This window comes from Hyaena hyaena, unplaced genomic scaffold, assembly GCF_003009895.1.
Source record: "Hyaena hyaena isolate Hyena2069 unplaced genomic scaffold, ASM300989v1 scaffold_610, whole genome shotgun sequence".
Taxonomy (NCBI): Eukaryota; Metazoa; Chordata; class Mammalia; order Carnivora; family Hyaenidae; genus Hyaena; species Hyaena hyaena.
The window spans coordinates 223,094-230,045 of NW_024081239.1; the positions used below are offsets into that span (position 1 = coordinate 223,094).

Below are 6,952 nucleotides of genomic sequence, written 5' to 3' on the forward strand. Positions count from 1 at the left end.
GGACCACTTAGCTATACCTGTATCACGAAATCACTCTCCATATTTCTTAAACTAAGATATATCATCAGTGATTTGTGATAAAGGATAGAGATGTTGAGCAAAGAGCAGTCTGAATTAATGAAGCATTTTAATGTTGTATGGCTTGGGATATGGGTCCTTAGAAGAGCCACTGAAAAATCTTAGTAAAAATTATTCTTGTGTTTTCTGTAAATAGTTACCTGGATATTTCTTTAAATAGATTTAAGTATCCCTCTGGTTATCTCATTTACAATATCCACTGGTTAAGTCATCACCAATTCCACACGTGTAGGGTCCATTTCTCATGTAAATCAAGTTCATTCTTTGGATTACAAGAAGCTATGCTGCAGTCACTTGCAGGTATACCCACACAGTCAGATCTCATGGAAAGGGATGAATTTTTTAAGTATTTTAAAGGACTAAAAGAGAAACACTTTCATGCATTTGGGAGAAAATAACATATGTTATGAAATATAGGGGGAGGTGCAGGATTTTTTCTCAAAAGAAAAAAAAAGAGAGAGGCGCCTGGGTGGCTCAGTCAGTTAAGCGTCCGATTTCTGCTCAGGTCATGATCTCATGGTTCGTGGGTTCGAGCCCCGCGTCGGGCTCTGTGCTGACAGCTCAGAGCCTGGAGCCTGCTTCAGATTCTATGTCTCCCTCTCTGACCCTCCCCTGCTCACGCTATCTCTCTCTCTCAGAAATAAATAAAACATAAGAATTTTTTTTAAAGGGGGGAAAAAAAGAAAAGAAATTATCTATCTCTGGTCACTGGGCATTTCTACCTAGCTTTATGCTACTTTTCTGACTTTTTCACTCAACATGTATTGGTGCAATCCCTACTCTGTCCAGTCACTGTCTTTTGTCCTATGCCTCACAGGTTTCTTTTCTTTAGTGGCTCTTTAGTTAAAGTGAGAGGCATGAAGGTTGGTTGCAGGCTTCTTTGTAGCTCTAGCTGCTGCTGATTGTTGGCTTCCCTTTGCTTCACTTCCACTGTTCATTACTTTGATACTTAGTGAGTTGAGTATCCCTCAACTCCCTCACTCCCCTCACTGCTTAGAAAGGCTTCAGTGTCTTTAACCAAGTAGTAGGCATTCACGTAGTACACTGACATGTATTTATGCAGCAGATGCTGAACAGGAGCTAAACTTGGAGGCCCTTTTTAGTGATTTCATAGTACATTTTGAGAGAGTGGAGGGCTGTGAAGGAGGAAATATTTGAGATGTGTGCAGAGGATGGTAAGGTGTCCTAGGATGGAAAGCTTACTTATGACACACATTTTTAAGTTTCAGAGCTTTGGTTTATTGCAGATAAAGCTTCATTAGTTGGCCAGTGATTATTACCTTTTTTAGACTTTCTGTACTGTAGAATTTTGATGAGAGGAAAATCTTTGAAGAAGGTATCTTGCTAAGAATGCCTTCTAGTGAGGGGCGCCTGGGTGGCTTAGTCGGTTAAGCCTCCGACTTTCGCTTAGGTCATGATCTCGCGGTTCGTGGGTTCGAGCCCCGCATCGGGCTCTGTGCAGACTGCCAGCTCAGAGCCCGGAGCCTGTTTCAGTCTGTGACTCCCTCTCTCTCTGACCCTCCCCTGCTCACGCTGTCTCTCTCTCTCTCTCCTAGAAATAAATAAAATATTAAAAAAAAAAAAAAAGAATGCCTTCTGGTGGCCCATTCTCCTATTCACTTATACCACTGAGCAAGCTGACATAGGTACCTGTGCACCCATCAGGTGGAGCTCCTGTATGAGCCTGTTTTCTGTTGTAGACATTCTTAACATCTCTACCACCCATCCTCACTTGACTATTTTATGAGTCCTGTTCTCTGAGGACCTCATTATACACAGTGAAAAAGGGTAATTGAGACAGAAGATACATGCTAATCTCTTGCTTCTCTCAAGCAAGAATATCTCCATATAATTTCAGTACACATGATTCCAGAAAGGCTTAAATGCCAAATATTTGTTTCTCAATTCTCTCACTGAATGGTGAGACTTTTAGGTATTAGACAAATCAGAGGAAGAAAACATTTTAGTTGGTGGTAGTGTTCATTGGTATTTCCTTTAGATATTCCTTGGAAATATTCATGTGCAAAAATCCTAGTGAGAATTTTTCATACATTTGATGCCATGGCCTTAGTGGTTGACATTCCTATTATGCCACATAGAAACAGAAGTTCAAGTAGGCACAAACACTATAGAGTGGAGGGTAGAGGGCCATGCTCTAGCAAAGACAATGGAAAAACACCCAATTCTACAAAAGGAAGACCCCATTGTATATGGGAACTAATGCCAATATTCAAATTTGCTTACTAGAGGGAAGCTATATGCTATTTCAAGCAAACAAGATTTTAAGGCTTCCTACGACCATATCTGTTCACCAAGTCTCTCAATCCTACCTGCTCAATAAGTTTTCAATCTTTCAATTACCATTTTCATAGCCTTAGTTAAGAAGTTCACTGCTATAACGCATCAGTTCTCCTACTTCCTACTATAGTCTTTACTTTCTCCATACTACAACCTTCTCTTTGCAACACATAATAAACACAGCAAAATGTTTATTCAACTGAAAGGAATGCCACAGATTCAGTTAATCTACAGTGTGGTTGTGTTTGGGTCCATTCTTGCTCAGACTCATTCTATAGCTCTCCATTGCCTGCTGAAATAGGTGTAAACTCCATAAACAGCCATTTCCAGTCTTTCCAGCTTCATATCTCACTATGCCCCAAGATGGAACTGAAGTTCCAAATAAACTTTTGGAAAAAACCAAGACCTGGGTTTGAATCCTGACTTTGGCAGTTAAACAGTAAATGACTGTGAAAATCACATAAATGGTCTGATTTTTAGTTTTTCTATCTGTAAAACTGCTAATAGCAGTTACCTTACTGGATATTCTGCCTCTGTAGCCTTTCATCAAATGATATTTGTGATCAAAATATCACCACTGTGAGCTCAGATTGTGATTTTATTTTATTTTTTAACTTAAAAAATGTTTATTTTTGCAGCTGATGACATAACTTTTTCCCCCATCAGACTGACCATGTTGATCTAACTGAACCATTAGCCAGTGTTTTGTCTGATGCATTGGGAAAAAAATGTTTATTTTTGAGAGAGAGAGCATTTACAGGCAATGGCGAGAAAGGGTAGAGAGAGGGAGGCAGAAGACCCCACACATGATTTATACAAGAGCCCAATGCAGGGCTCGAACTCACAAACTGTGAGATCATAACCCGAGCTGAGGTCAGGCACTTAACCTACTGAACCACCCAGGTGCCCCAGTTTTGTTTTTTATTCAGGCAACTTTTGTTTTGTTTTATATGCAGTTGAATGAGCCAGGGTTAAGCCACTCATCAGTAACCTCTGGAGGCTGGTATTACCCTGGTGAACTAATTTGTTACTATCCACATCTCTCCCTTGTCATCTATGTAGTATTTTTGCAAAGATATTTATCCATTAAAATTTTCATAGTGAATTACATGCATTTTCTTTTGGGATTTTTCTTTCAGAATTTTATGCTGAAATTGGTGACCCACTGAGTTTTTGTCAAACAATGGTTGAGAAATGTAAAGCTAGGCTCTTCACATTCCATTATTCATTCATCAAAGATTTATTGAGCACTTACTATGTTTCAACACTGTGCAGGGTTACATAGTTGAGTAAGACACAGTTTCTGTTTTCAAAGAGCCCATAATTTGGCAGGAGGAACAAATAGATAAGCCAAGAATGGCAATATAGAGTGATAAAAGCTGTGAGAGTGGAAAGTACAGGTGGCAGAAGAACTCTAGCAGGCCATTAAACAGTACTTGGTGCCCTGAAGAGTTTCTGTGTTTCCCCTCATACACAGAGGTGACACTTAGAGCCATGTATCTGTTAGTTTTCACTGAGCCAACCACATACTCTCTCTTGGTGACCCCAATGACCAATGGCACAGAACTTTGAGATGACTGGCCAGAGTTCAGGGGTCAGTCAATGGTTGTGGAAGAAAACAGAGCTAATTGGCCCACAAGGGCTTCAAATTGGCAAGCATGGCCTCGTTAGCACTGTGCTTGCTCTTCCCTTCTCTGTGCTCCGGCTACCAACTTGACTTCCCAAAGGGGCCTTTAGAATCCAAGTATCTGTGGTCAGCATTTTGCTCTCTGAGTCTTAAAAGCATCCCTGAGAGTATTCTTCACCCTTGATTTTTAGAAGAGGAAATCAAGGCACAAAGAAAATCAGACGGAAGTGAAATTGCTGACAATTTCATGAGGAGTTTTCTAGCTTCTTTGATGACTTTTACATCCTCATGTGATCTGTGCACCACTAGGGTAGGTAATAGACTGCTTCTGTCAACACTTGACCTTCTAAGCTGTGGAGGGTTGCTCACTGCAAATTGTAAAGTTAGCTCTGAAAATGAGTCTTTCAAACACAGATGGGGGAAAAGTCTCCTGATCCTCCCTTTCTTTGTTTCATTTTCAAGCCTCCTCTAAGTTCAAACCACTCTGTTCCTCCAAAGTTTCAAGTTTTGTCTCCTGCACTCCCCAGTCCTTAACAAGCTGTTGATATTCCAGGAAATGTCTTTTCTTATGAAAGACACATCAAGGCAGCTAAACAGCTGGAGTCCTCTGACAGCCAATCAGCCAGGCCTTGGGGTATAAGTGTGATGAGCAACTCAGCTAGAAAGTGTCTATCCTCTAGCTGAGCAAATGTCATCTCCACCAGGAAGCTGCAAAAAGGATGGTGAGAGACTGCACTGAAGTGTCTGCAAGGCTGAGTTCCAAGGAAAAAAAATCTATAAATACAAATATGCTGCAATATGGGAGTGCCTGATTCTAGGCTAAATATATGGATGTATCCTCTTTAGAATGTTCAGAAACACTATTTACATGTTACGCACATTAAATGGAATAACTATAAATAATTTCTTAATAGATCTCATACCTTAACAATATTAATTCATAAATTTTCCTAAAATAGACCCTTGTAAGTTATACCATTGTATAAGTATTCTGTCCTTTGTACTTGAAGAAAATGACTGCCTACCACCAGTAGGATGAGACTACTGAGTTTGGCTGTTAATTGGAATTGGCTTACTCTAATCTTTGGACATACTCATTAAGGTTATAAACATTTTTCTGAGCAGAGGTTCCCAGGCCAGTTAAAAAAAGAAGGAAAAATTGTGTGTGTGTGTGTTGTGTGTGTGTAGATAGGTAAATATAGATATATACTTGGAGAATAAATATTAAATTGCCAAAATTTTATTTTGCCATGCAAGAAGACACATACACTCAACTACCAACTATCATAGTTACTATTTTATTTAAAAAAGCAGTTTAAAAACAAGCAAGCAGGAAGGCAAGAGTATTAAAATAAAAACCATTTTAGTTGAGTACATTAAATTATATGACTACCTTAGTCTCTGTAAATAAAGATAAATAAGAATTTAGAAATAGACAAATCAAAAAATAAAAGACAAAAACATAATTAAATTTAGTCTTTGTTATCTTTGTTTTTTACACCTCTAGTAGGGGTAAAGTCCATCACAGACTGGCATAGTTCCATGAGCTGGCATATAGGAACCACCTATTGAATGAAAGTTTGAGCTGATCCCAGCTGTAAGAAATGGGCTAGGGACTAGTGCTCTGAATCAGGCCCCTCACAAAGCCTTATTCCAAATGTGGACCTTCTCTACTGACTAGACCATGAACTCATATTACAGGATTTTGATAAGATCTCCAAGAATTCTTTTTTAAAGATCTAGGTATAGCGTGGATGCTCTAGTCTGCAGACTACTTAGTGAAGGTTCATCCAAAAGAGCAACAGGATGATTAATGGGATGTGAAAATGTGATTGGTCAGAAAAATTGTTAGTGTGTTACAAAATGAACCTACTCCTATCTTGGAAGAGTCAGTCAGTAATGGTAAATTTCCTAAAATTATACTTCTTTGCCCAAATTTCTACTGAAATAATTTGACATTTAACCAACTGAGCATCATCATACTACATTAAGTAGTTAAACTTTCTGTAATGGCTTTGACTATTCTCTTTCCATTAGTTGACTTTTTGTTCATAAAGTTGGCTTTATGTTCTGCCATTTACTAATTTTAATTATTTTATCATTTTGGGTATTATGCTGGATCCATTGTTTTGTTGCCAATCCATTGTGATTGGGATAGTAACAATTATATGCTGTTAAAAAAACAAAATTCTGGGGTGCCTGGGTGGCTCAGCCAGTTAAGTGTCCAAATCTTGATTTCAACTCAGTACATGATCTCATGTTCCTGAATTCAAGCCCTGCATGAGGCTCTGCATTGACAGCATGGAGCCTACTTGGAATTCTCTTTCTCCCTTTCTCTCTGCTCCTCCCCTGCTCGTGCTTCCCCCTCTCAAAATAAATAAAACTTAAAAATAAACGAAATTCAATGGTGTACATTTGAAGATCTAATTGGCTTTATTAAGTGATTCATGAATTGGGCAGCATCCATTCTAGTGAGTAGTGGGGAGCTCTGAGGAGTTATACAAAATAGATTTTTAAGGGAAGGAGGGTGGGGCAAGGAAGTTATTAGCAAAACAAAAGAAAGGATTGTTTCAGTCAAAGTCACCATCCTCTAGAAGACCGGGCAATGTGTCTTGTCATGCAGATTACGTCATCATCCTTTGAGGGGGAGGGAATGGGAGAGGGCCCAATTGACAGATTACCTCCTTGGTGCTGATCAGAAACAATTTTTAAATTTTTTATTTATTTCTGAGAGAGAGAGAGAGAGACAGCGTGAGCAGGGGAAGGTCAGAGAGAGAGGAAGATACAGAATCTTAAACAGGCTCCAGGCTCTGAGCTGGCTGTCAGCACAGAGCCCGACATGGGGCTTCAACCCACAAACCGTGAGATCATGACCTGAGCCGAAGTCGGATGCTTAACCGACTGAGCCACCCAGGCGCCCCCGATCAGAAAATTTCTGACTAAATGATT

At 39.4% G+C, this 6,952-nt stretch overlaps 1 non-coding gene across 1 annotated transcript; it reads left to right on the top strand.

Annotated features, from left to right (window-relative positions):
• The first annotated feature begins 3,004 nt into the window (after positions 1–3,004).
• Positions 3,005–3,098, top strand: LOC120248741. Its single transcript, XR_005532674.1, has one exon. It is a non-coding gene; the product is annotated as a small nucleolar SNORD12/SNORD106 (small nucleolar RNA).
• Positions 3,099–6,952: the final 3,854 nt, after the last annotated feature.